At 47.4% G+C, this 26,193-nt stretch overlaps 1 protein-coding gene across 3 annotated transcripts in view; it reads right to left on the bottom strand.

Annotated features, from left to right (window-relative positions):
- ARHGAP10 (Rho GTPase activating protein 10) overlaps nucleotides 1-26,193 on the bottom strand; it is a 246,072-nt gene that overhangs the window by 196,292 nt on the left and 23,587 nt on the right. Inside the window, exon 1 of one of the 3 annotated variants that reach the window (XM_053658369.1) lies at nucleotides 17,078-17,177. The exons of the other annotated variants lie outside the window; for them this stretch is intronic. The gene's annotated coding sequence lies outside the window, so the exon portion shown is untranslated. Of the gene's footprint in view, nucleotides 1-17,077; nucleotides 17,178-26,193 lie in introns of those variants that run through there. 3 annotated transcript variants of the gene reach the window in all.

Raw genomic sequence — 26,193 nt, 5'->3', positions numbered from 1 at the left:
GCACTGTTTAGTTTGGCAGACACTGTTTCACAGCAAGATATTACACCTCCACCCTTGTGAATGAGTGATGGGGGTGGTAGGGAAGCACACGCCTTTACCTCCTCGCTGCCAACAGCCTACAGACAAGCACCGGTCTAGAGCATCACTTGGAAAATGCTGCTCTAGGTCACGGCTACTCCAAGTCACACGTGTGACTTCATGGGGATAAAATCAGTACATTGTCGCACCAGCATTTTCTTCAGTTACAGTTTACAGAGTATCATTATCTAGCCACGCGTAGCCACATTTAGTGGCTAGATAATGATCATCATACTTTACAAAGAGTTCCCCCTGATATTTCCAGCTATTACAATATTTATTGAATACAATCCCTATGCTATATCCCGCATCTCCATGACTATTTTCTAACAATCGATGTATACTTCTCAATCCCTTCACCTTCTTCACCCAGTCCCCCAACACCCCTCCCCTCTGGAACAGACTGAAAACATCAGTCTGTTCTCTGTGTCTATGAGTCTGTTTCCATTTTGTTTATTTTGTTCTTTAGATTCCACATCTAAGTGAAATCATAAGGTATTTGCCTTTCTCTGGCTGACATTTCACTTCGCATAATATCCTCTAGGTCCTTATTAGCATAAGGTTTAATAGGCTTGTTAACCATCCTATAAGCAATGAGTCAATTAATTAATTCTAATTCCTAGGTTATTCTTTTGCTTTGATTTTCTAAGAACCGGCTTTGTTAAAAATGAAGAGAAAGTGATAAATGGAATTTACAGATACCCGCTTTTACATATTACACCCACATCTATACATAGCTAGGGAGGGGCCCAAGCCACAGAGCCTGGGCACTCAGAGATGGTCGTAAAAAGGAGAAGTGGGTTGGTGCATGGAGATAACACAGAAATGGCAACGCCATGCAGTGACTGAACACCTCCTGCTCCTTGTACTAAGGGGGCCAGAGACTCACCTTCCATGTCTGGATCCCTGACACACATAGTCTCTACCACAGGTAACGGCTCTGCCAGACAGATGTGGCTGTGCTTCCTCTACTAATGAGGAAACAGACACAGAAAGGTTCAAGTTCAGAAATGCCCCTTTCTATACAAGCATAAAGCACATCAAATGGTTATGTTTATAAGCTAATTTTTTAATTTTTGTGTTTTAGTGTCTTTTTTTAAAAAGAAAAAAAAATAACATTCTCAGCAGGAGTAAGCAAACTTTTGGGGCACTGCATTTAGTATGGGCCACATTTTAAAGGGCAAAACCAAACATTCAGAAAAAAATATATCAGGATGACAAGGAGCCTGAAAAATCCCATCGCTTAAGAAGCAATCGTGGCAAGAGGGAGTCATTACATCTGTTTCTGGATTTTGAGGGACATTAATTAGAACAATTCGTAGATTCGCCCTTCATGGTCCTAGAGACTCATCCAAAAAGCCAAGACCATAGGTAGAAGTTCATGGAACAGCTTTGGTTTACGGCAAAGCACAACTCACCGACTGTAATACAATGGGCTGCCTCACTGCAGGTAATGAGGAGGCCTCACCACCACCTGCCCTGTGGAGACACCTTCCTGAGGGTGGGCTCAGATCAGTGGTCCCAAAGGCCCTGTCCCAGGCTAATAGTCTTCAATTCTAGGCCAATGAACACCTAGTGAATTACTGGCAATACTACTACCGCTTCATCTTTAGCATCACAGCTCAACGACACAGAGCAAAGAAGGCAGGTTAGAAAGCTTAGCCATCGTTCTGTATGGGACTTTCTTATGAAACTTGACTCCAAATTCTAAACAACTGCTTTCAGCATGTGGACTGCCTGCAGTAGGGTTCTATCGTAAGAGCTGGGAAGAGTTCTCCAAAGCCCTTTATGCTTCATTCCCTTCCTCCTCGAGTTCAGAGATTTTTGTCTTGACAGCAAGACTCAATGCTGGGAAAGAGGAAGGAAAGAGAAAAGCAGAAACAGAGGAGCAAGTGTGCTAAGGGAGAAGGCAGCCAGTGCCAGCCTTCAGCCCCCTCCTTTGGCATTATCACCCCAGTGACATTAAACAGAGCCCAGGCACAGTCCTGTGCATTGTACCTCCTTCCGGCTGTGCCTCAGGGAACATCTCAGGGGGAGAACTGCTTCCCATTTCAGATCCCCAAAGAATTCTGGCTTCAGGTCGACTCTGACTCTAGTTTCTCTAAAACCCTGGAGGCCTTGAAAAAAATTACGAACAACTGAAAAGTTAACTTCTGGGTTTCTCCATTTCTCTAATTCTACAATACGGGGAGGAAATAGTGGGAGAAGTATCTAATGTCTGTGAAGTGCACCAAGATTATCTGATAAAAGGCCATGTGAAATGCCAAATTACGGTATTAATTTGTTTGGGTGGTGCCACCAATGTTAATTGTTCTTTCCTCTCTGTGAAATAGAACACAAATGGAAAGAACATCTAACAAGGTCATTCAAATGTTTTGGAGGACAAGCAGGAGGCGCATTACTTTAGACTTTGTAAAAAATGACTAGTGTTAAGATGGGAGAAGGATACAGTCCGGCATTCCATCTCTGTCTGTATCATCTAGGACTAGATTCTTTTCCTCTTGTATTCTGATCAGTTTTCCATTTGGGGCACGAATTCTTCAGTGTGTTAGTGTTTTAAAACCCAGAGCATTACAACACTGTAATGACCTGCTGCTTTTCTTTTTTTAATATATTTAATTGTTTATGCCATTACAGTTGTCCCATTCCCCCCTTCATTCCCCTCCACCCTGCACACCCTTCCCCTCCGCATCCCCCCCCTTTAGTTCATGTCTATGTGTCGTAAGTTCTTTAGCTTCTGTATTTCCCACACTACTCTTGCCCTCCCCGTCTGTTTTCTCCCCATCATCTATGCTACTTATTCTCTGTACCCTTTCTGCCCCTCTCCTCCTCCCACCCCCCTGTAGAGAACTCTCTAACCTACTTGGCCACAATAAAACAAACAGTTCTGGATTCCTCCCCAGAATCTCACTTCTAGTCTGGATTCTGCAGTTCACTAGCGATGAGACCCCTGGACCAGTCATTGAACCTGACTTGGTCTCAATTCTCCTCGCCACTGAGTAAGACTGCTCAGTACATGATTCGCTGCACAGAAAAAAATACTGAACTTTTCACTTTAATTGCATTTTAACTCCAACATATTTAAGAGTGAATGAGCAGGAGCGAGAGAGCAGAGACTCCCTTCTCTCTGCTCCTCCCTGCTAAGCTCCATCAATCCCGGAAGTAACAGAGGAGACAAGCAAAGGAGGACCCTCACAGGTGCTAAGGAGCACGCCAACCCCGCTGTGACTCCAGGACTGGAAGAACAGCACAGCAGAGGCTTGCCGCATTCCCGCCGCCCTGGGAAGACAGTCATTCAGACCCGCCACCCCCATCCTAACAACATAAGACAGCCTGAGTGGCCTCATTCCTACCCCCAGATGAAAGGGGGGTCCCACTTGGCAACACCGGATGAGTCCTACACCGTGTGAAGGGCGATCTGCTGGGAGCTCCACCAACGAGAAGCAACACTGGGGGTCAGGACATACACACAAGGGCAGACGGACCCAATGAGAGGAACCAGACACAAAATCAGGGAAAACTTGCTGCTGGAAGTCAAAGGGGCATGAGGGGAACTTCAGCAGAGTCTGCAAAGTTGGGCCTGTTCTTGCTTTGGGTGCTGGTTACACAGGTATATACGGTTCGTGCAAGTCCACTCAACTGCACACCCACGACAGTATACTTCTATATATACGGTAAATTTCAGTAAGTTTTTTAAACAAAGATAATTATAGGACCTTCTGCATAGGGATGTTGCAAGAGTTAAAACTGTGTTGCAGAGATTAACTGTATATAAAAATTTGGCTGCCTAATACATGGGTGAACACGCAATAAATATTAGAAACTCTTACAGCCCTCCCAGCACTAGCCACATGAGAAGCACTATTAAATGTTCACTGAAGGAACAATTCTGCAAGCGAAATGAATCACATACAACCCCTGCAATCCTGAAACTACTTTGAAAACTCACTATGTCACTTATTTTGCACTTTGCACTCTAAGACTCATGTCCAAGTGGGGTCGCTCCCCTAGCCTTACAACTCCCTGGGGGCAGAGCACACATGTGTCTGTGTCCCTCAGCAAAGAGGCTGACGACAGCAAAGATGCTCCGTACACGCTGCCGATTCCGTGGTCTGCGGGATAGTCTAAGAATGGAAGAAGAGTCTGCAGAAAACTTGAACTGCAAAAGAATATCCTTCCTAAGCTTTACACTTTAACATGGTTGTGGGTGAACTTTATGTTCTGCTGAAAAGGCCCGTGGGGTTCTAACTTGTTGACTTATCCATTCATTGCAAAACTGCACTGCTGTGCAAAGGTGCATTGGATCAGGTCCCCACGTTCCAAGAAGTTTACGATACGTGGGGAAGACACGGAAACAGCCTCCTGGTTGGTTTCCCTGAGGCACCGCAGCAGAGGGGCATCACTGACCCTGGACTGGTTTTTACTCTAATTCCTGGAAAATCTGGGTGGCATACATTTGAACCCTAAGAACCTCTGTGCTTTCTACTTTTAGGACAAGATCAGAACACTTTTACCCTCCTTCCCAGAGCCCAGGTTAAGATGGGTATTTCTGAGCTTGGGGGGCAAGCCATTGCCACCAAATATGGTGGACCATATTTCTGGTCCACCCCTTCCACAAGGATGCAGCCACTGGAGGGTCCTGGCTACTCAACAGGGAGGGAGATCCCAAGCCCAACTCCTTGCTCAAGGCTCCATTCTCTCTCTTCTCATACTGCTGTTAAGACTCCAAACATCATGTTTCTGAAAGGTCAGCTCTGGTGTACTGTTCTGAAATTAGGTCTTTTGATTTTTGTCAAATTCTGGAGATTCCATACTTTTTTTTGATAATCACATCTGTGCATTTAAAAGGACATGTGTTAAATGGTATCTATCACTGCTAAGTAAGCTATAAATTAAAACCCCTACTCTCTATTTTAACACACCTTTCACCCAGGTCCCCTGGATTCCCGGAGATAAAGTCCAAGTGAGAGCTCACAATCCAAAACTAAAACACAAACAAGGAAAAACTCCAATATGAACCAAACAGGGGAGACACTATAAAAGAGCAGAGATTAGATCTACCACAAATTTTAGATAATAAACCTTCAAGACTATAAAACCAGTAAATTTAACATGATTACAGCTATAAAAATAATAATCAAATACACATGAAGTTTTGCAAACAGACCGAAGTCTGCACGGTCACCCAGCCAAGGTCAAGTCCTTTTCATAAACTCGAAAAGACTCCAACTATTAGCAGGGTGAACTCATATGTTTCCCCACCACACACTCCACACCAGCTGCCTTAGCACAAGGAAACCAAACCTTACCACCCAAGACCACCAAACAAAAAACGGTTTACTAACAAGAATGACATACACAAAAACAACTACAAATTGAACAGAAGCTCTGGAAAAACCTAATCCTCTGCGTGTGGGAATATAAATGCTATACAACTTTGAGAGAGAAAAGTGGCATTAGCTAACAAAGTTAAACATCAAAACACTTAATCCAGCACTGCTACTTCCAGGGTGTATACAAGAGACCATCAGGATGGTGGCCTCCCAGACTCACGTATGTGACTGTGTGTAACAGTGTAACAGCTCCTGACAACCTGCCTATTCAAATGCCTATTTAAATGTGAAATGAGGACAAAAATACCCCCACCCGAGAATGCTGTATGACAGTGACAATAAACGGACCAACGCCAATGCAACTACGTGGACAAATTATACTAACGATGGAGAGTGAAGAAAGCAAGGCCCAGAAGGAAGACGACTGTACAGAAGAGGTCACACAGAATGATCAAGGTCAGGACAGTATGTGTGGGGGAAGGAGCTAAGGGACAGAGCAGGGAGAAGCACAGGCAGGTGTAAGGTGCTGCTCATGTTTCAGATGTTGATGAGTTCCCAGGTACTCGTCATATGAAAGATATGAATAAGAGGGCCATGCAAACCACAGTGATGACAGAAAGTCATGATTCAAGATTTTGATCAGTCACTTCTCTGCACCTGAGTCCCAACACCGCCACCAGTAAAGCAGCGGGGGTATGTTATGAACAGGCAATTCACAGAAGCAACAGCCTGAATGGACAACAAGCACATGGAATCAGAAAAATGCAGCTTTAGAGACAGAAGTAATAACATGTCAGGCTGTACCGAACCAACAGACAAATATTGAAATTTTTCATAATACCAAGTATAGGAGAAGCAGCAGATACAAAAGATAGGTGAAACAGTGCGGGTGTGGGGGAGGTGAAATGGCTACTGGATAGAGCACTAGGGCATCCAGCACAGGGGGAGACAAGCTTGGAGTGGCAGACACTCACCTCCTATTGCCTACAGTTTTGACTCACATATGTCCCTAGGGACAAGGACACACATCAGGAGACATGTACGAGGGTGCCTACTGCAGTGCTGTTTACAATCATGGAAATTTGGGAGCAGAAACTCACAGACACACATCAGGAGACATGTACAAGGATACCTACTGCAGTGCTGTTTACAATAATGAATTTGGGGGAGCAGGGACTCACAGACACGAGTCAGGAGACATGTACAAGGGTGTCTACAGCGGTGCTGTTTATAATAGTGGAAATTTGGGAGGGGAAACTCACAGACACATGTCAGGAGACCTGTACAAGGATGTCCACAGCAGTGCTGTTTACAATAGTGGATTTTTGAAAGCAGAAACTCACGGACACATGTGAGCAGATCTGTACAAGGATGTCCACAGCGGTGCTGTTTACAGTAATACAAATTTGGGAGCAGAAACTCACAGACACACCTGAAGAGATGTGTACAAGGATGTCCACAACAGTACTATTTATCATAATGGAAATTAGGGAGCAAAAATTCACAGACACACATCAGGAGACGTGTACAATGATGTCCACAGCAGTGCCGTTTACAATAATGGAAATTTGGGAGCATTCCAAAGTTATCTGACAATGGGAGAATAGACTAATATTATAATGTTGCATAAGCATACAATGGTTCACTACATACCTTACGTTTTATAAATAAATGACCTAGAGCTATATATTAAGAGGAATAAATAAATGGGGCTTTTTTTCTCTGAAAGTACAGAATATATGTAGTTTGCTATCTGTCATGAAGTTTTAAGAATGATATATTTTATATTGCTCATAATCTCATACATACATAATAAAAGTACAAAAACAGGCATGGGAACGCTACAGCCCAAACTGAGGACAGCTGTCCCTTCATGAAAGGGGCACAGACAGGACAGAGGGACACACTGGGGGAAAGTCCCAGCGAGGTTTATTTGTCATATTTTAAAATATATTTTTGCATGTTTTCTTCAAATACTCTAAAAATCTGATAAAGCCAAGTGTGAATACTTAAGGTGTTCACTATATTATCTACACATTGCGTTTAGAATATTCCTCACCAAGAAAAGAAGACAAGCTTGGGACTTGCTGGAACGTATCTGAAAGAAAACTGGGGGAAAACAACTGTGCAGAACTTGACCGCTGGCTACTGCACAGCTCCTGACAAACGGCTCTATCTCATCATCCTGGTGGCCCTTAACTCAGCACAGGGCCTGACTTACAAAACATGCTCAAATATTTACTGAATAAACTGGACACGGATGTAAAAAAAGAAGTCAAGTTCTTAACCTAGCCACCTCCGAATATTTTCAAGTACATTCAACCGCATCTCTGAATATTTGTGAGCATGAAGAGTAACTACTGACAGGTTGGATCTTCCCTTAAATTGAAAAGATACTTTCTGCCTGATAGCCCATTTAAACACACAGTCTCACTAGGCATTATGGACTGAGTGTGTGTGTGTCCCTGCTTATGTTGAACTCTTGGGCCCCAATGTGATGGCATTTGGAGGAGGAAACTTTGGGGGGAACTCGTGTTTAGATGCGGTCGTAAGGGTGGGCCCCTGATGGGATTGGTGTCCTTACAAAAGGAAATGACCAGGAACAAATCGGCTGTGAAGTTGATGCTGATCCTCTCAGCTTCCAGAACTGTGAGAAACAATGTCTGCTGTTTAAGACACTCACTCTATATTTTGTTATACAACCCAAGCTAAGATATTAGGATTAAAAAAAAAAAAGCAAAGCAAAGCAAACTTTCTGCTAATCGAAAAGCAGATGATGGGAGCCCTCAGAACCCCCCACTAGGAAGAGCTGATGGGACTCGCATGGTCTCATCTGATTCCTTTCTCCTGGACCAACAGAAACGCTCTGATTCGAAATGACTTCATCACTGTGTCACAGAGAAGAGCTTCGGTTTGTTGAGGAAAGCCCTCCAGAGGAAGTGAAAAGACGAAAGGTCTGAGTTCTGATACCACCTTGTCCTGTGACAGTGGGCAGGCCAGCTCACCTCCACTTAGGTGACAACCTTTCCAAAGACGTGAGACACCCGTCTCAGGGTCAGGATGAGGAAGTGTACTACTAATCGGGAATGTCTAAACCACTCCCTTACAACACGCGGACACCAGACCCGGTGGCCTCCAGCCCACGGACACAGATACGAACTGTGTAAAACATAGATCACAGGACCACCCTCCCAGGCTGGCTGGAATACTGCAGTTAAACTGACTTCTGCAAAGTTGAAAGTAAACAAGACAGTGCTTTTTTTTTTTAAAGCCCCTTTCTGCAGGGCTCACTTCCAGAGAAAGCTGGAGCTACTAAGAGTGGAGGCCACTCTCAGAAAAGGCAGGCACCACCGTGGCAGTGCACACTGATGTCACCAGTTCAATGCAAATGCCACCGGCTGCTGCAAGGGCTCAACGATTTATGGCATCATCGTCCTATGTACGGTGATTAAATATACGGGGACGTTCCAACCAGCTCTACTCCATTTGAGCAACTTTCCAGATGTTGTTTTATGGATTATAAATAACAAGGAATCATGAGTATTTTCTCAAGCCCATGAAAATATCTTGCTTCCCTGATGTCATGAGAATGTACCAAAACACTTATAAATCAGAGCCCTCTACAAACATCTCATAAGGATGCTTCCCTGGAATTTTTATCAACAAGAAAGATCTGGCACGGATACCAAACACCAATGTAACGCCAAAGGTTTATTACCCACTGCGCCAGTCATTCGCACAGAGCATCCCAAATGCACGTCCAGGACGAGGCACAGACGAAGGGGAGGAACCGCACTTCCTCGCCAGCACGCTCACCACTCGCCCTTGGTCTTTGCTCACCAAGGTCTGGACACACAGACATGGTCAGAGTTCTCCCTTCACACTTCCACTGAACCTCTGAAGCACTTGCACTTTCAAAGACACAACAAGCCATTATGGCGTCACCATGGGGTGCTGGAGGTGTGTGTGGTGTGTGGATGTGGGGAAAGAAGGCCCTGGGAGCAAGAGCTGATAAACTCTAAAGCATATTCTCAGGAATTTTTTTTTAATATCGGAAACTATTGGGGTTGTAAGACAATTAGCCCTGGTTTTGCCCTCCGCCCCTGAATGCTAATCCTACCCGAGGCGCCGACCTCACAGGTCCCCCTCACTCACTTTCTCAATGACAGTCGCCCCCACCTCCCAGGAACCTGGGGCCCTGCACTGACTGCAACCACAGGCTGCTGCAGTCCCACGGGGCAGGATGACTTCTCCTAAGGTTACTGGGTTAGCACTTGTGTTATCGGAAGACCTGAGTTAAAGCTGTTATGACTCGCTATGCTGTGCACATAAGGTGACAAGAACTCAATGGCCACTGCTCACGGGACCGGGTGACCCAGGTAAAAAAGGCTAAAGGACCACAAGGGAGTCACTCATGAGGACTGAGACAGCGCAGCATGAAGGCAGTGACTAGGAGTCGGCCCTCTCAGGAAAACATGCCCAAGGGGAGTCCAGAGGAGAGACCAAAATGAGGATTTCCCCCTTCTGATCCCATTCAACCCACTGCCATGGAATTAGTCTTCCCAACTCCCGCCACCACTCCAGCCCAGAAACCTTCCAGTCCACGCACTGCCTGACAAACGCCACCCCCAGTTCCTGGGTGCTGTTCTCAGCCCTCTGCCGTCTGGCAAGAACACACACCTGCTCCCCTCCCGCCTCACCCCTTCCGTCACTGCTCTCCCATGAGAGAATGACTCAGTTTTACTTCGACACCTCTGTCTTCCCCTCCACTGACGGGTTTGTTCTGCTGTTTCCGAAAGGAAACATGCTCTTTCCTCATTCAATCTCCTGGTTTCGACCCTGCCTTGGTTCATTCAGATACTGAGCCCCCACCTTGCCAAGCGCATCTGAAATGGCACTTGGCCAAAGAAAACAATTCTACTACTTTTTCTACGGAGAAATGACACCTGACCTCCCAGCTTCCCTGCTGTGGTCTAAGGCCCAGAGCACCCAGCTGGGTTACACCCAGGTCTTCCAGGCGGTCACTTGCTGGGGTGACAAGACTAGTGAACAAGAGGCTGACTTCCTGCAGTGTGAGGACTGTGCAGCCCAGGCCTCTCCAGAACAGCGAAGGCAGTGCTTCAAGAACAAAGGAGTGACTGACTTTTTATCACATGTTGCCAAGAAGTGAAGATAAGAAGTCAAAGTCAAAGGCATCCACTACACTGAGTCCAAGGCCATCAGAGGTGTGACCTTGGTGAGGACAGTTGTCACTAGAGCAGCAAGAGCAAAAAAGACTACAGGGGCTTTAGAAAAATGGGAAGAAAGGTGACAGGGACTAAACATTCATTTCAGTGCCCACTTAAACTCTGTCCACACCCCCAGAACACTTTAGCAGGTCTTACACATTTGAGGTAGAAATTACTGATGAATAAAGTGATTCTAACATAAAAAGCAATTTGTGTTGCCCAGTATACACAGCCCGCATCATATCTACCAATTTTTATTTACTGATAATTTAAGTTACCACTTTATCCCCAGAGATCCTTGGTAATATCACAACTTTTTCCCTACTACACTGAAAATCAAAATGTCTTGTGGAACTTTCCCGCCCTTTGCTCCTACAGATGGCACAATACCAGGTTAAGGGAATAAATTATGGGAAAGAGGATGGGAACCTCCCTGTGAATTTTGAGGCGCTCCTTTCCCCGCTGTTGGCAGGAACGAAGCTGCTCCTGGCAGACCCCTCGGTGGGCCACATTCTCATGGGGCGGTCATGCAACTTCCACGTCTGTATTGCCAGACTCACAAAACAAATACCCATAAAGACGCTGCTTGGTCTGCTTTTGGTAGTGACGTTACTGCAAGTCAGTTTCCTGAGAGGACGCAGCTGCGTAAGAGAGGCTTACAGGCTCTCCGGCTGCCTTCGAGTAGGGGCGGTTCCACTTAATAACTGACTGGCCTTGGGACTCCATCTAGAACCTGCACAGCTCCTTAGCCTCAGGTCACCCCTGCCTTATCTTTAGCAAAAAAAAAAAAAAAGCAAACTTGCACATGGGAAACTAGGGAAGCACCAGCTTTTTATTTATTTATTTTTTCAAGGGAGAGGGAGAGAGGGAGACAAACATCGATGTGCGAGAGATGCATTGATGGGTTGCCTCTCACGCGCACCCCACTGGGGACCTGGCCCACAACCCAGGCATGTGCCCTGACTGGGAATCGAACCAGTGACCTTTTGGTTCGCAGGCTGACACTCAATCCACTGAGCCACATCAGCCAGGGCAGAAAGCAACACCTTTTAAATGACTGATTTCAGAAAAATTCTTGTCCATAAATATAAACCCAACTTCAATCTTCCTAAAATCAGAAACGAATTTATCTGATAAAAGAAATTCATAGGTTCAGCTTTTTCACTACATTCTTGAGAATGTAAAAAATGCACTGAGTGCTGAATTATGAAAACAGGGAACGGTTTGCATACCCAGAGGATTAAGAAAAGGAACATCATTTAAGAGTCATCTATGAGTTAAGCCTTTACACTACTTTTTAAACCTAGTGTAATATTAAAATCTCAGAGTGCAACCTTCCTTGTATGAAATGACTGCTGAAAATCCACTCTACTTGGCCAATCATGGCTAACAATGATAGAGTGGAAATCAAGTTCATGTCCTCCTAGTACACTTCCTCAACAGACTTGGTATTCCATTTCAAGAGTGAAGAGCTCAGCTATGACAACACTGCAGGCGGGAGGCAAGGCTGCCCAGATGACTTTTTTTTTTGAAGGCTTAAACTTCAAGTCATTTATGTCCTGGACACCAAACACATACATCCATGTCAGGGATGTGCAAGGAGTTCAAGGAGGGGATTCAGATATCAACATTATATTCACAATACTCATGCTCTAAAAGTTACATGCGATTAACCTGAAGAGCATCGTAACACGGCTGCTATGTGCACCTAACACACCGCCAAGCCACGGGTCAAAAACAACCGGGAAGCTCCATCAATAAATGTTAAATCGGAGCCACAGAACAGGAAGGCCCAAATGGAGCAGTGAATTACAGACACAGCAGAAAAGGGGGACACTGGGAAATCGAAAAAAGCAGAACTCCAGTACTGTGATTTTATTTTTAGAGTTAGTGAGGCTTCCAAAGGCATAAACACTCATCTTAAGTCTTAATCAGAAAGGCTCTAAGAGCTAAACAAAGCAGTAGTCAAAGTCATTCTTTCCCTTTAGCTTAAGCGTTACTATCTGAGTGGCACACTAACAACAGCATTTTTTCCTGTTACACATTAATCATCCATACACTTCGTCATTTTGGAGTGGCTGTCATCTATTATATGTGAAATATAAGGAAATCCTTCCTGGGTCTTTTGGGTCTTTACAGACCAGTTGAGCTGGAAACGACTCAGGGATGTTTTCAAACTTACCAGGAAGTCTTCTCACATGACCTTTCCAGAAGTTTCTTCTCTCCTGTTTGCAAACTGGTCTGACCCCTCTGAGCAAGTTACAATACAGTCGGTAATCAGCACCTAAGATGCAGGGCTGGCACGGTGCACTCAGCCACTAGCAACGACGGAGCCAATCACCACACGGGTCTTACAACTCAGCTTCCTTCACTCTGTCTGACCCAATGATCTACGCCCACCGTTCTCTCAAAGCCAACTTCTCAGCTTTAGTTTGTGTGGGTGGGTGGGTGGGTGCGCACATGTGTGCGCACACGCATGTGCTGACCACCATTCCCACAAAGTAGTAGCTAACTGGTCAGCTGCAAAGCGCACTCACACTGGAGGCACCTGCTCCTGAAAACCTGCGAGTCTCAAGGTGATGACAACATGCAGGTGACATGTGAAAAATGCCACCAGCGTGCAATTATGTTTCACAGCTGTCACCTCTGACATAAAATTCACGTTCACAGTGAAAGCTGCACCTAGCTCAACGTGCCCGGGACTCGCTCTCCCGACCCTTTGTGCAAACTATCAACAAAAACACAAGGACTGTCCCACTCAGACACTTCTATGCCCAGACCCACGCCAGCCAAACCGAGTGTAATCCAGCCTCTACAAGGCGTTCACTCCAAGGCGACAACGTGAAAAGTGCTGCATTAGCAGTAAAACTGTTTTCTGTACTCGAGTTGTTCCTTCCTTGTAATACTTCCTTTGTGGTCCAAAGTCACCAGAGAAATACTAAGTGGCAAAAACTATCTGGTGCCTTCATAAAAAAAAAATCATTGATCTCACTGTATTTCCGAATCAAAGCAACTCAATTGGGTCATTTTTTCAGTTCAGGAATTCAGATTTAAAATAAATGCCTGGAATTTGGCAATACATAGCAAGAAGGGTATAATGTGACCCAGTTATTCTATTTCTAAGAACTGGGATTTTTTGGAAATATGCAAAGATTTGTTTATCTTTGTTAATATTCGTAGTAGCAAACAGCTGAAAAGGAATCTCATTCGAAAACAATTATGCAATTAATAAAAGGATGCATTTATGAGATGAAACAGCCATTAACAATATTCTTGGTAAAGTATTTCGTATGGCAAAGCAGTCCTAATATAGTACGGACTACTATCCTGTTTTTTTCTTTAAACAGAACTTAATTCGAAGCATGCACACAGTCTAGGGCCGTGGGAAGGAGGTGTCTAAGACATGAAAGCAGTCCTCCGTGCTTCTCGGTGTGAACACGGGAACCGAACATCCAACAGCTAGGGTGATGCCACATCCTGGCTTCCCAGGTGAGTATACCCAGGTGAGTATATGTAAATACTAATAGTGCCCCAGTCTGGTCAATGGACTAAATGGTGCCCACACCTATGCTGGACAGTTTCTGGTCCTAAGTGCAGTCACTCAGTTACTCCCTAAACCTGTAGGACCAAGGAAGGCCTCCTACTGCCCAGCTCAAGATGGGAGCCCTTCCCCTTTCTTGTTTCTCTCTCCCTCTGGAGCTCCCAGAGGGGACAGGTGGAGGGACAGGGCTTCGCCCACCCAACAGTCAGGCTGCTCCGTGGGCCTCTGTCCAGGCGCCCGCTGGTACTTTTGTCCTGAGCCCTCCCCGCTAACTCCCCTCCAGGTGCCTCTCCAGCAACAGCCCTCGGGGCACCCGCTCACCCAGGTGTGCCCTCACTTCTGTCACTACCTGCCTCTAGAGCCTTCTGCGTTGTCCCACCCCAGGACTGCTGCCAGGCTGGGGCCACCCACAGGGTGAGGCGGGCTGACCTGTCACTGACCTCACATGTTTCCTTCTCTCTGCATGGTACACAAGAAACTTCCCCTTCTCCAGCCCCTCTCCCTGGGTCAGGCGAGGGGAACCCTACTACCAGGGAGCTGCGGGTTCCTGCTGTGACAGAGGTAATATGCTGTCTGTCTCCCAGGCTCCTCCTCCCCAGGAGGACAGACCCAGTGAGGGGGGTGAGCACAGCATCTCACCAAAGCTAGAAAGCTGCGCTCTTCACGTTGGGTCTGTCTGCCAAGGAAGGAGCCCTTCCTTGGTCCTACAGGTTTAGAGAGTAACTGAGTGACTGCACTTAGGACCAGAAACTATCCGGCATCGGTGTGGGCACCACTTAGTCCCTTGACCAGACTGTCTGTCCTTTCTTGTCAGTGTTGACACTAGGGAGTGACAGGGCGGAGTTGGGGGGGAGGTTGTGGGGGCAGGCAGTTAATGGTGCTCCCAGTAATCTGTCCCATGCAAAATATGGGCTATATCCAAACGCTGGGGTGGAAGAGAGGCAGGAGAAAGAAAATCTTTCTAAGTCCCCACGCTGGCCCGGCGCACCTCAGCTCTGACTCAGACGGCCCACCTCTACTCCCCGACAGACACGCAACCACGGAAAGACAGAGCGGAGTGAACGAAAATGTTAAAGGCATAATGTCTGGTATAGCTCACAGCTGATTCTATCATGCATTTATGTTTCAAATTTTCTGCAACCAGCATGTATTACTTTGAAAAATGAGGAAAAACTGAACTATAAACCAATTTCTAAGTGTCCCTAATAATCAAATGATTAGAAACGGACAACCTCCAGAAAAATTAAAGAGACACTGCAACCCACTATAATTAGGGTTCTGTTGTTGTAAGCTGCTTATGTTTTTAGCAACACTATTTCAGTCATACTTAGGCAAGATTATGGAAGTGTAAAAGTCTAGAGATAATTACAGTGGAAGGGCTGAGAGATATTTTTAAACAATATTCTTCCATTTTAAACCTCAGAGTAAGAGGAAATTATTCTGGGAGACGAGTGATTGCATGTTTGGACTCAGGAAAAGCTTCCACATTAAAGACAAAAGCTATTGGGAGCTTGGCAAAACATGGAAAATTAGGCAGACCCTTCGCTTTGAAAACAGGATAAACAATAATTCCCCCAAAGCAGCTCCTGCTGACTTCCCCTTCGGTGCCTGTGAGCACCTTTTCCCAGGCTCCCAAGCTGAAGGCAACAGTGCGTCACCTCTGCATTCTTCCTCTATTCTACATTCCAGATCTTTCTCCAAAATTCGCTCCTGAAATATCCCAGACACTGGATGCTGAACTACCCTTTGGCTTATCATATCGTCTCTGGGCACTTTCCCCTCTGCTACCAAATTAGCTGAAAGGAGTCGCCAACAATAACACCCTGGTAAGTGTCTTCTGTGGCTCCTTACTGCCCGAGTCAAGTGCCAGCTCCCGAGGCTGGGATTTCAGATCCGGGGGGTCCCTGGAGGTGGGCAGGGCGGCTCCGCCTCCACTCTACTATGACTCCAGCAGCATCTCACGTGGTCCCCTACAGCAGGTTTCAAGTGCAGCCCTGGGACCAGCAGCATCAATGTCACTAGGGACTCGTCAGACATGCAAATGCCGGCAGCCTAGCGCAGACCTTCAAGAACAGAAACTGGAGGAATGGGGCCCAGCAGGTGACTGATACACTGAAACTGAAAACCACTCCCCAGAGAAACCTCCCAATCTGCCAAACCCCACGTCCCATCCCAGGACCACAGGCGGGACTTGCCTCTCTGCCCCTCTGTTCACAGGCCCGCTCCCCGCCCCCCGCTGTCAGAATCCTATCCACCTTCACTGCACAGACCAAGGCCTTCCTTCATCATAAGACTGTGCTGACCACATGGTTCTCGTCGTGTTCTCAACTCCAGCGGAAGGTATTCTCTGCACCACTCCCTCGACAGTCATGGATACGGTAGAGCAAGAAAGATGATAACGCCTCAAACCTCTACAACGGGGATTACAGGTTCCCTAAATGTGCCAACTTAACGAGCTGTGACGGCCAGGAGCCACGTGTTAGGAATGATTCTGAAGCTACCCCGAGGTACGGTTACCACCGACCTCTTATCTGCACTAGGGTTTTAACCCAAGTGAGATGGGAGAAGTGGGCTGTCCAAGTCCCAGAGACAAGAGAGACTCCAGTGAGCTGACTGACAACCCCTCTACCACCCTGGGCCCCTGGCTGGCAGCTCAGCCCCCAGCACGGCTGAGAGAGCAGCCAGCTCATGGCGGCTCTGGGTGTCAGCACCCAGGACACAGAGCTGTAAACGCGACGCACACCTAACTTTTGCACAAGTCCAGTTACACCAGGCCTGTGAGGGGCAAAAGGACCATTTCCTGTCATATGACGGACAACACCCACCTCTCTAAGTTTAAAAAATCCACAAAGGAAAAAAAGACATGTCCCACCCAAGCTCAGAGGATATGGACCCACCCGCGTCGAATCTCTCTGTCCTTCTCAGTGGCAACACTGACAGACATTTCTAGCGGATCTTCTGTGTTACGAAGCCACGCAGATTCCGCCTCACTCGCCTCCATCTCAGCCACGCAGTTTGAAGACAGTCAGCAGGACTTACTTCGACCTCTCATTATCTACTTTAGTGCTGTGCACAGATTATGATGGAATCTGTAACCACACAGGGGCTAAACCTGCAAACTCCCTTTCTAGTTTTAGAGTTTCAATTTCTGAAGATGCCCCTCCCACCTACAGGAAACAGACTCGAGTTTGGAAACTCACGGTGGATCATTAGAAACCCAACATTCACAGTGCATAAGGGCCCCGGTGGTGCGCAGGGAGGGCTAAAGTAGGTTTCCCGTTGTTCACGTGGAAAATAACACAATTAACAAATAATAACATGAGAATAAACTCTGTGCTTTGTGTCCCCTCCACTGTAAACCCACTTCTGTCCCACCCTGAAAAACTTCATGTGTGTTACTGAAAGTAATAAAAAGTAGAGTGCAGGCCGATTCCTCCAGATTCGTACTACCATTTCAAGCAGCAAAACGTCCCGACCAGGGGTCCAGGGAAGACACAGCTGCAAACGACACGCGTGTGCATCACCCTTCAAGGCCACTCAGCGTGATTCACAGATCTGCCTCCCAGGAAGGCCACATGTCCGAGCCTTGGGTTCAACCTGAGGCCACGTTTGAAAGACACGCCCTAGCCAGACGATTCTGCCCAGCCGCACAGACCTTCATTCTATCAGCAAAGCAAGAAATCCCAATTTCCAAAGGGTAAACAGACACAGACGTGCAGTTGAAACTCAAATCTGGCACATCCATCTGAAAACAGTTTACCCTTAACATGCACTTAAGTCCAAAAGAAGAAAACTGTCCGTGGCAACAGCACGTCACAGAGTACGTGCTGCTGCCAGGTCAAGTGCGGCCCCCCTTCGCTGGACTGCTTGGTGATGAACACAGCCAGACACCTTCCCCCAAGGCCTCACCGTGCCTGCAGGCTGCCAGGGACGAGAGAAAGCAGGCTCTCCCACCGCGGAGGACCAACTCTGAAGCTTCCCCCTGCCCTGGCGAAAGTCCCCAGAACTCTGAGCAGGATCAGAACGAGCAGCATCCTGTCATCCTGTCACAACAGAGAAGGCGGCTCTCCGTGCTCCACTGCAAGTCCCAGGGCAGAGCTCCCAGTGCCCACCACACCCCTCGGGGGGGGGGGGGCTGCATGGTGCCCCAGTTGTGTCCCAACCACCCTCCACAGCGGTAAGAGAGCTCCAAATCAACTTGGGTTTAGGAAGAATAATAATAATAAAAACCAAAAGGGTCTGGAGACTTTCCCTTTCGGGCATGTTTGAGCCTCAGCCTCTTAGCCCTCCTGCTGTCTGCAGAGGCACCAGAGGTTGTCCTAAAAGAGACTCGTGCTTCAGGCGGAACCAGAGCAGCCCCTGCACTGTTTCCGTCACACCCGCCAAGGGACAGTTTTCTCATCTGCAGGCTGTCGCTGTGCCCCTCGGGCAGGCCCGCAGAAGGGAAAGGTATCAGCCAGAAAGCTGTTATGCAGAGACTTGTAGAAGATGCCTCTATATTACTACATCAAAAGTCTTGAAAAATTACTGTTAAAGAAGTATACAGCTGGGTAACTGCAGAAGCACCCACTCCTCAGAGTCTGGGCCCAGGTGTGTGCTCCAGTGCCCACATGCTTAGCGTATGTCCCCTCCCTGCACCTCCGTGTCCCAGTGCACGAAATGAAGACGTGATGGAGAGGATGCAGTCACATCATAGGACCACACCTGGTACAACATGAGCCCTCAGACAATGTCATCATCCTCATCTGCCACCATCCAGGCAGGTCAAGTCTACACGTTTCATGCCACAATAACCCTAAGCAGGAGAAATTAAAAGCCGGATACTCCGGAGGAGAAAATGAGGGTTGATGTGAGTTCTTTACTCCTCGTAACAGAGGGCACAACAGGGCCAGAATGCAAACCCAGCCGGCCTGACCACAAAGCCTGGGATCTCTCCACATTCCTACTCTGCCTGCTGGCTGAACCGGGGAGACAAAAGCCAGAAGCACTCCGAACGACCACGCTTCTCCACCTGACCTGGCCACTTTACCATACAACGATTCGGCGCACCCGGGAACAGGTTTAGACCACAACCCTGATGCCGCTCCGAGAAAAGGTCTCCGCCGTCACCAACCCTGAGGACGCCCCCAAAACAGCAGGCACTGCTTTCTTCCAGTCACTTCTCGCCTGCACAGCTGGCCCTTGCAGAGAGGCCACTGCCCCCCACCCCAGATGGAGGTGAAGCAGCAAACAGGAGGGAACCCCCTTAGAGCTCCAGTATTTCCTCGGGGTTCAGGGCTGGACAGGAGGGATGTAAGCTTTACACGTGGACTCCACTAGTGAGGATGTGAGCAGCAGTTAAGGACCATTGTGAGGGTGCAAAAAGTAATTTTCTTCCTGAGTTCTTCTGGCTGGGCTAATAATCAAATTCACATGAGACAGATTAACAGAAGAAAATGTCCAAAATTTATTGCAGATGTACATCTGGAGGCGCCAAAACAATATGAGACCCAAGGGCAGTGGGCAGCTGAGGGTTACATGCCATTTCGGAGAAAGGAGAAGGGGCTGGGGGCCAAGGTCTGGGATTTGAAAGGGTAACTAGGCAGTTTACAAGTAGCCCGGAGAAGCTAACATGTGGTAACCAGGTACCATAGACTTCCCTAATCTGCCACATTTAGTTTATATTTTGATGTCAAGGTAATGTCCCATTGAATTCCTTCAGGAAAGGGGGAAAGGGACAAAGACTCTTTCTGACTCCTTTGTTTCTTAAAACCCCTGCATAAAATCAGTATCTCCAAAGACACTGATCTGGGGGAAGCAAAACCGGGTCCCCCTGATCATGGAGGGGCAGTGACCGATAGTGAAGGGCTAGCATGGAGAAGCCACGGAGCAAATGCCACATATACGTCAGCTCGGAGTCCTGCCCGGACTCGGTAAATTCCAAAAGGTTTCTTTTATCTCTGCCTCCTCAGGCAAGGCCACGGGAAAAAATCAATAAAACACACCCAGTGGCTGGGTGAGAGCAGTCGCGAATGTTGTAGCTCTCAGCACGCAAGCAGCCAGCTCTCGGACGGTCCCTGGCCGCCACCCCACGCAATGAAGTCGCAGGGAATAAAGAGGCTAACTGAGCCTAAAAAGTTAAAGAAAACAATATCAAGTTAGAGAATGGGGAACACGTGCAGGAGATTTTTTAAAACTTTATCTCAGAATCACCCTTAAACCCTACAGACACAAACCCAGGTCGCAGTCTCCAGATACACACTCTCGTACGCAAACCGAACCTGCCTGACAACACTGGACACGTGGAGAAACAGAGTCTGCCAGGAAGAGTCCACTGAGAATGAGGCTAATACTCATCTGGCCTGCCGATCTTAGATTTCAACTGGACAACCCAGGGCAGATGGAGGCAGGTAAGGAAGAAGCTAGGAAAATTCCCTGGCAAGTGGAATGGGGAAACTGAGGCAGGCAGCTGAACAAACTGGCTGAGCAATTTACAGCCAGATACCCCCAGGGGTAGGGACTGGCTACAGGTAAAACTGGTACTGGATCTCACCCCCAGGGTGGCCTTTTCTCCCCTGGAATGACCCCCATCTGCAGAGAGCGGGACCCTGACAGCACACCTGGAAAGGCTGGTGAGTATTCTATTGAGATCCCTGCCTCAAGCCCTCCCCTGAACTCCCAGCCTTTAAAATCCTCAATGAAGGACCCAACGTGCAAGCTCTTCCTCCGGGGAGCACACCCACGCCCTTCCCTTCCCTCCCAGGCCTGCGCCTCCTGCACTCCGAGTGTTCTCATGAGACCTGCAACCAGGGGAGCAGTGGGTGGCGGCAGCTCACACCAGGCTAACCTCCGGCGCCTGTCCCCAGGGCCCCTTTTCCCTGACTTCTCAGTGAACCAAAGCAGCCCCGCCTGAGCTCCCCCTGTTGCTGCTTCTCTCCCAAGCCTTTCCTTGTTTCACTGTCCCCAGCTTAACAAAAGTACTCTCAAAATCACCTGGACTCGTGTTATGAAATCTTTCCTGCACACAGTCAAGAACCCACATACTGACAGCTGGCCCGAGGCAGACTCGCTGCAGGCCTGGTCCCCTTTCCAGTAACAAAATGACTCAGAAATGGTGAACATGCCCTGGCTGGTGTAGCTCAGTGGACTGAGCACAGGCCTGTGAAACAAAGGGTCGCCAGTTCGATTCCCAGTCAGGGCACATGCCTGGGTTGCAGGCCAGGTCCCCAGTAGGGGACACATGAGAGGCAACCACACATTGATGTTTCTCTCCCACTTTCTCCTTCTTTTTCCCTCTCTCTAAAAAAAATAAATAAAATATTTTTTAATTAAAAAAAAAAAAGAAATGGTGAACAAACGTTACTGAACGCCAACCTGGTCTGACCAGGGCCAAATATCGAACTGAATATGAACTGAGACAATTATGACATTCAACACTTACGACAGGCTGTGTGTGCCAGGCACTACCCTAAATGCCTTCCACAGGTTAACGTGTTCCATTCCCCAGGAACCCTGTGAGCACTACCGGGCCCGCTTTACAGCTGAGGAACTGGGCACTCAGAGGTGGGCACCTGCCCCGCTGGCGCAGCTGGAGTGGCAGGACCAGGCGTGAGCCACCCCGACAACTGCGCTCTGAGTCTGGGCTCCTGACCGGACCTGCCACCACACAAACGGCATCCAGACACACCTCGGCCTGCGCCCCACAACTGGCGGAGCACTGAATGACGGAGCAGGAACCCTCCAAAGGGGCTTCCAGGCACGCCAGAGTGGGCCCCTGTCCCAGGGCTGCCCCGGCTCTCACAGTGCGGACTCACCCTCTGTAGGGCCCAGCCTGTGAGCCAAGCATCGCCCGCCCCTGGGTGCCCCCCCACCACAGGGGAGTCTAGGGCTTACCGGTGACATCACAGCAACCCTGGAAACCACACACGAGAAAACAGGACCAGGGCAGCACGTGTCATCACTCAGGAATGCAACATCCGAGCCCACATATGGATTCGAGTTGGTTTCCAATGCAAACTTTGAAACATAACATCCCTTCCCAACCTGTCACTGGGCAGCTGGAGTTTTAAAGCACGAGGCCTTGCCCTGCCCTCTGTACTGTGCTGGGGACCGTTCCAAGAGATGTTTACGTTGGCCACCCCCAGAGCCACGTTCCCTCAATACACAGGAGTCCTCTTCCCAAGCAGAATACGCGACACAGCAAAATTCAAATTTGGGTGGGTTTACTATAGAGCTCTGTAAAGTGTTTAAAAGAAAAAAATGATATTTTGTACAGACCTATGAATATTCATGAAAATAAGATCACACACAGTCACAATAAATAAGCCTCCTTTTGGAAGGGAAACATTATTTTAATTATTTCCAAAGAGGGCACTCTTGACAACATATTTTAAATAATTTCTTAATATTAAAAACAAGCATCCTTTCCACTAACAAAAAAACAAAAGTAAAATGCAACATACATATATTCAGATACTCTTCCCATCAAGTGTTCCCTTTACCACTTAACTCTAGAATGTGGAGGTTTGGTCAAAAATCTCTCCTAGTAAATTCCAAAAGCTCCACCTCACTGCTTCTGGAATTCTAATCAGTTCCGCCCACCCAGAGGCTCCGACAGAACTACGGAGAGATAGGAGAACAGCTGCAGGCATCCGCCACACCAAGAATAGCTTTCAGGAAACCAGGGCCCCCTCGGGAAACTAACTTGTAACCCTCACGCCAGAGACACCTCTCAGTAATGAAAACGCCTGTGAAGCTTTTTACACGGTCGTCCCAAAACACGTTATGTTCTCCCGGAAGTAAACGAGTGAGATGATTCTGTGGGCATTTACACCTTAACCTTTTAAACTGCGTGTGTGTTTCCTTGGAATTCTCTGGATGAGCGACGCTGGCAATGCCTTGTTGCTGATTGCCTTGTTGCCGAACGGTACCCGTCAGAGATGGACGGCTCTCAGAGGCACACAGCTCACTCACCCTGAGGCCCACCGGCCACGTGGGCCGGGGCAGAACCAGAACAAAAAGTCTCTCCAAGCCTGTGCTCACTGTTCTTTCACTTTGCTTCCTCACTCAGCTATTCCACCCTGCCCTGAACCCTCTGTCTGTGTGCAGAAATGGGGTGGGGAAAAGAGATGGCCAAGTTTGGGGAGGGGGGTGTGGGCCAGTGCAGGCCACAAAAACACAGCCCCTGACCTTTGGAAGGTGTCAACTGACAGAGAGACAGTGCCGCTAGGTGGAAATGCTGAAAGTACCCAGGGAGAGAGGAAGTCAGAGTCCAGGGCTGTCCTCGAGACAAGGTGCCAGCATTCCTACCGACTGGAAGGAAAGAAGAGCCCAGCTGAGTTTAAAAGGGGAGATGACGACGTCTGGCGGGCAGTGCGCAGGAGCGGGGAACTCCCTGGGGGAGCAGCCTTGAAGCAAATCACTCGTTCAGTTGCACGAATGGAGGTAAGAGATGGTGAGAATCAAGTGGAAAACAAACACCTAGTTATTCATAATAGAATTCCACTGATGTCCACTGTCCGTACTGGAATGGAATTTATGGAAAACTCGATTCTACCCCACCTCCAGCAAGGAGAAGGTTAACATGAGGACGGTCGTGCCAGGTCTCTGCATGTATTACGGACTTTATAATCCTCACGATACCTGAACACTCGCTGCCTTCACGGCTATCAAGGGCTGTTCAGGTGTGACCGGAAAGGTCGCTCAGATGGCTTAACTCCCAGGACCTGAAGTTGTAACCGTAGCTGGAGATAGGATCTTTAAAGAGGTGACTGGGTTAAAATGAGGTCATTAGGGTGGGCCCTAATCCAAAATGCCCGGTGTCCCTGTGCAAGGAAGAGATCAGGACAGAGATCCACGCACAGAAGGTAACCACGTGGGGACACAGGGAGAGGGCAGCCACCGACGAGCCAAAGAGAACAGCCTCAGAGGAAATGCCGATGCCTCGATCTTGAACTTCCAGTCTCCATCACTGTGAGAAAACAAGTCCTGTGCTTTCAGCCACCCGGTGTGGTACTTTGCTACGGCAGCCCCAGCAAACTAGTACAACCGCTATGTGGAACAAGACACTGAGGCTCTAAGAGGCTAAGTCCGTCAAGGCCACTTAGCAAGTATGTAGCAGAGGTGGAATCTGAACACACGTCAAAATACAATCTTTCCAAATAGAGTACTTAGCCTGACACAAAGTAAGTGCTCAATAAATAGTGGCTACTCTTTAACTACCACACATGATTATGGCTGAATGTAGGACACCGAGACAAAGCCAAATGCAAGGTGATAGGACTGTAATTCCTAAGCACTTTGAAGACAAATACTGCCGTACCAGTGATTCTATGGATTAGAGTCAAGTTTAAAATTGAGGGGCGGCTCAGTTGATTGGAATGCCATTCCATACACCAAAAGTCTGCAGGTTCGATCCCTGGTCAGGGTGCGTACAGGAGGCAACCAACTGATTTTTCTCTCTCACATCAATGTTTCTCTGTCTAAAAATCAATAAACATATCCTCAGGGGAGGATTTTTAAAAATGAGGTAGATGTCCTACGATTAATGGTATGAAATAGATTAGACCTGATTATGACCTAAGGAAGTCAGAAGAAGGGTAGAGGAGGGGCAGATGTACAAATGCAACGTCCATCTGTAGGTGAGCAAAGATGGCGACTTCCAGATACTTTTCTCCGCTGTCCTCAGGCCCTTGTGTTTCACCTGCAGCAAGTGCACGAAAGCCGGGTGACTTTTCAAACCCCCCACAGAAAAAAGGGGCGGTCACTTCAGGCCCCTCTCTTTTCCTCCTCCCCCAACATATCTTAATTCCACCCACCCATTTTTAAAGAAAAGCAACAAAGATAGCATCCTAGGCTTTCTTGTCTGAAATGGTCAGGAAATGAGACATTTAGCCAAGAGGAAAAAAATAGCACCGATTCTCAGTTTTCAAACAATTAGAAGACAGTAAGTATGGGACATAAAAGGTATACTGAATGTAATTTAATCTTCAATGATGCAAGAGGATTTTGTAGATCCTCAGGGTAGTCATTATAACCATCACCGCAGACAGAATCTGCTAACGTAACAGGTGGCAGAATGTTGGCGAACAGGGAATGTATCACGTGACAGAGGCGCCGTGGCCCCTGCGAAACACCGTCCTGACGCGTGGCTTCCTTTCATGGGTGTGATACATACAGCTCACGGGGGCCTATAAGAACCTACATGCCTATCAAGTTCAGACGTACTTATTTTATAATGAGGGGTTTACCCTAACTTTTGGCATCACGGGCCATAGTGGATAACTTTCATTTCAAGTTTCTTCCTCAAGAACATTTACTGAGAAGTACTTTCCCGAAAGACCAGAACTCCTATAAATGTTGAGAAAACATCACCACGGAGACAGATGAATTGCACCTGAACCTGAACTCTGAGCCTCTTCCTGAGAACGGTGCCCACGATTTATTTCCCCCATGTTTCAGTGCTTAAGTATTTAAATGAAAACTTTCAAAAACGTAAGAGTTGACATTAAGTTACTTTCAGTTTCTATAGTTTACTTAAATTCATTTTGACTTAAAAATGGCAAAAAAATGTGTTTTTTAATGAAAAACTGAGCAGAGATTTTGAGAACATAATGAAGTGTCTTATTCCTGAGAAAAAATGTAAGTAAGTAAAATTCATTCAATTCAAAACCTGAATGACTTCTTCTTAACTAGGGAGACTGCTGTGATAGGAATGATTTGGCAACTAAGTCACTTACAAGTCTGTAAATCGATGTTACTAGTAGTCTCTTTAGGATTATTTGGCAAGAAGATTACAATGTTTCCAGACCCACAGAACCACATGTATCTATCGGAAGTGTTTTTACAAGGCAGTAATAAGGCCAAGGAAGTACTGCTGTGCTCAGCTCCTCCATGCATTCAGCCTGAAATCAGACCACCCCACAGTGGACAAGGGGAGCGGCAGGAGAGGTGAGGTGGAGAGAGGGCTTGGAGACAAAAATGCAAGCCAGAGGAAAAATGCTTCAGGACAGCAAATCCTCCAAAATTATTATCC

This window comes from Artibeus jamaicensis, unplaced genomic scaffold, assembly GCF_021234435.1.
Source record: "Artibeus jamaicensis isolate MK-2021 breed Jamaican fruit bat unplaced genomic scaffold, CSHL_Jam_final scaffold_537, whole genome shotgun sequence".
Classification (NCBI taxonomy): domain Eukaryota; kingdom Metazoa; phylum Chordata; class Mammalia; order Chiroptera; family Phyllostomidae; genus Artibeus; species Artibeus jamaicensis.
Note: the sequence above shows the minus strand (reverse complement) of the source record. Positions and strands in the feature narration are given on the sequence as shown.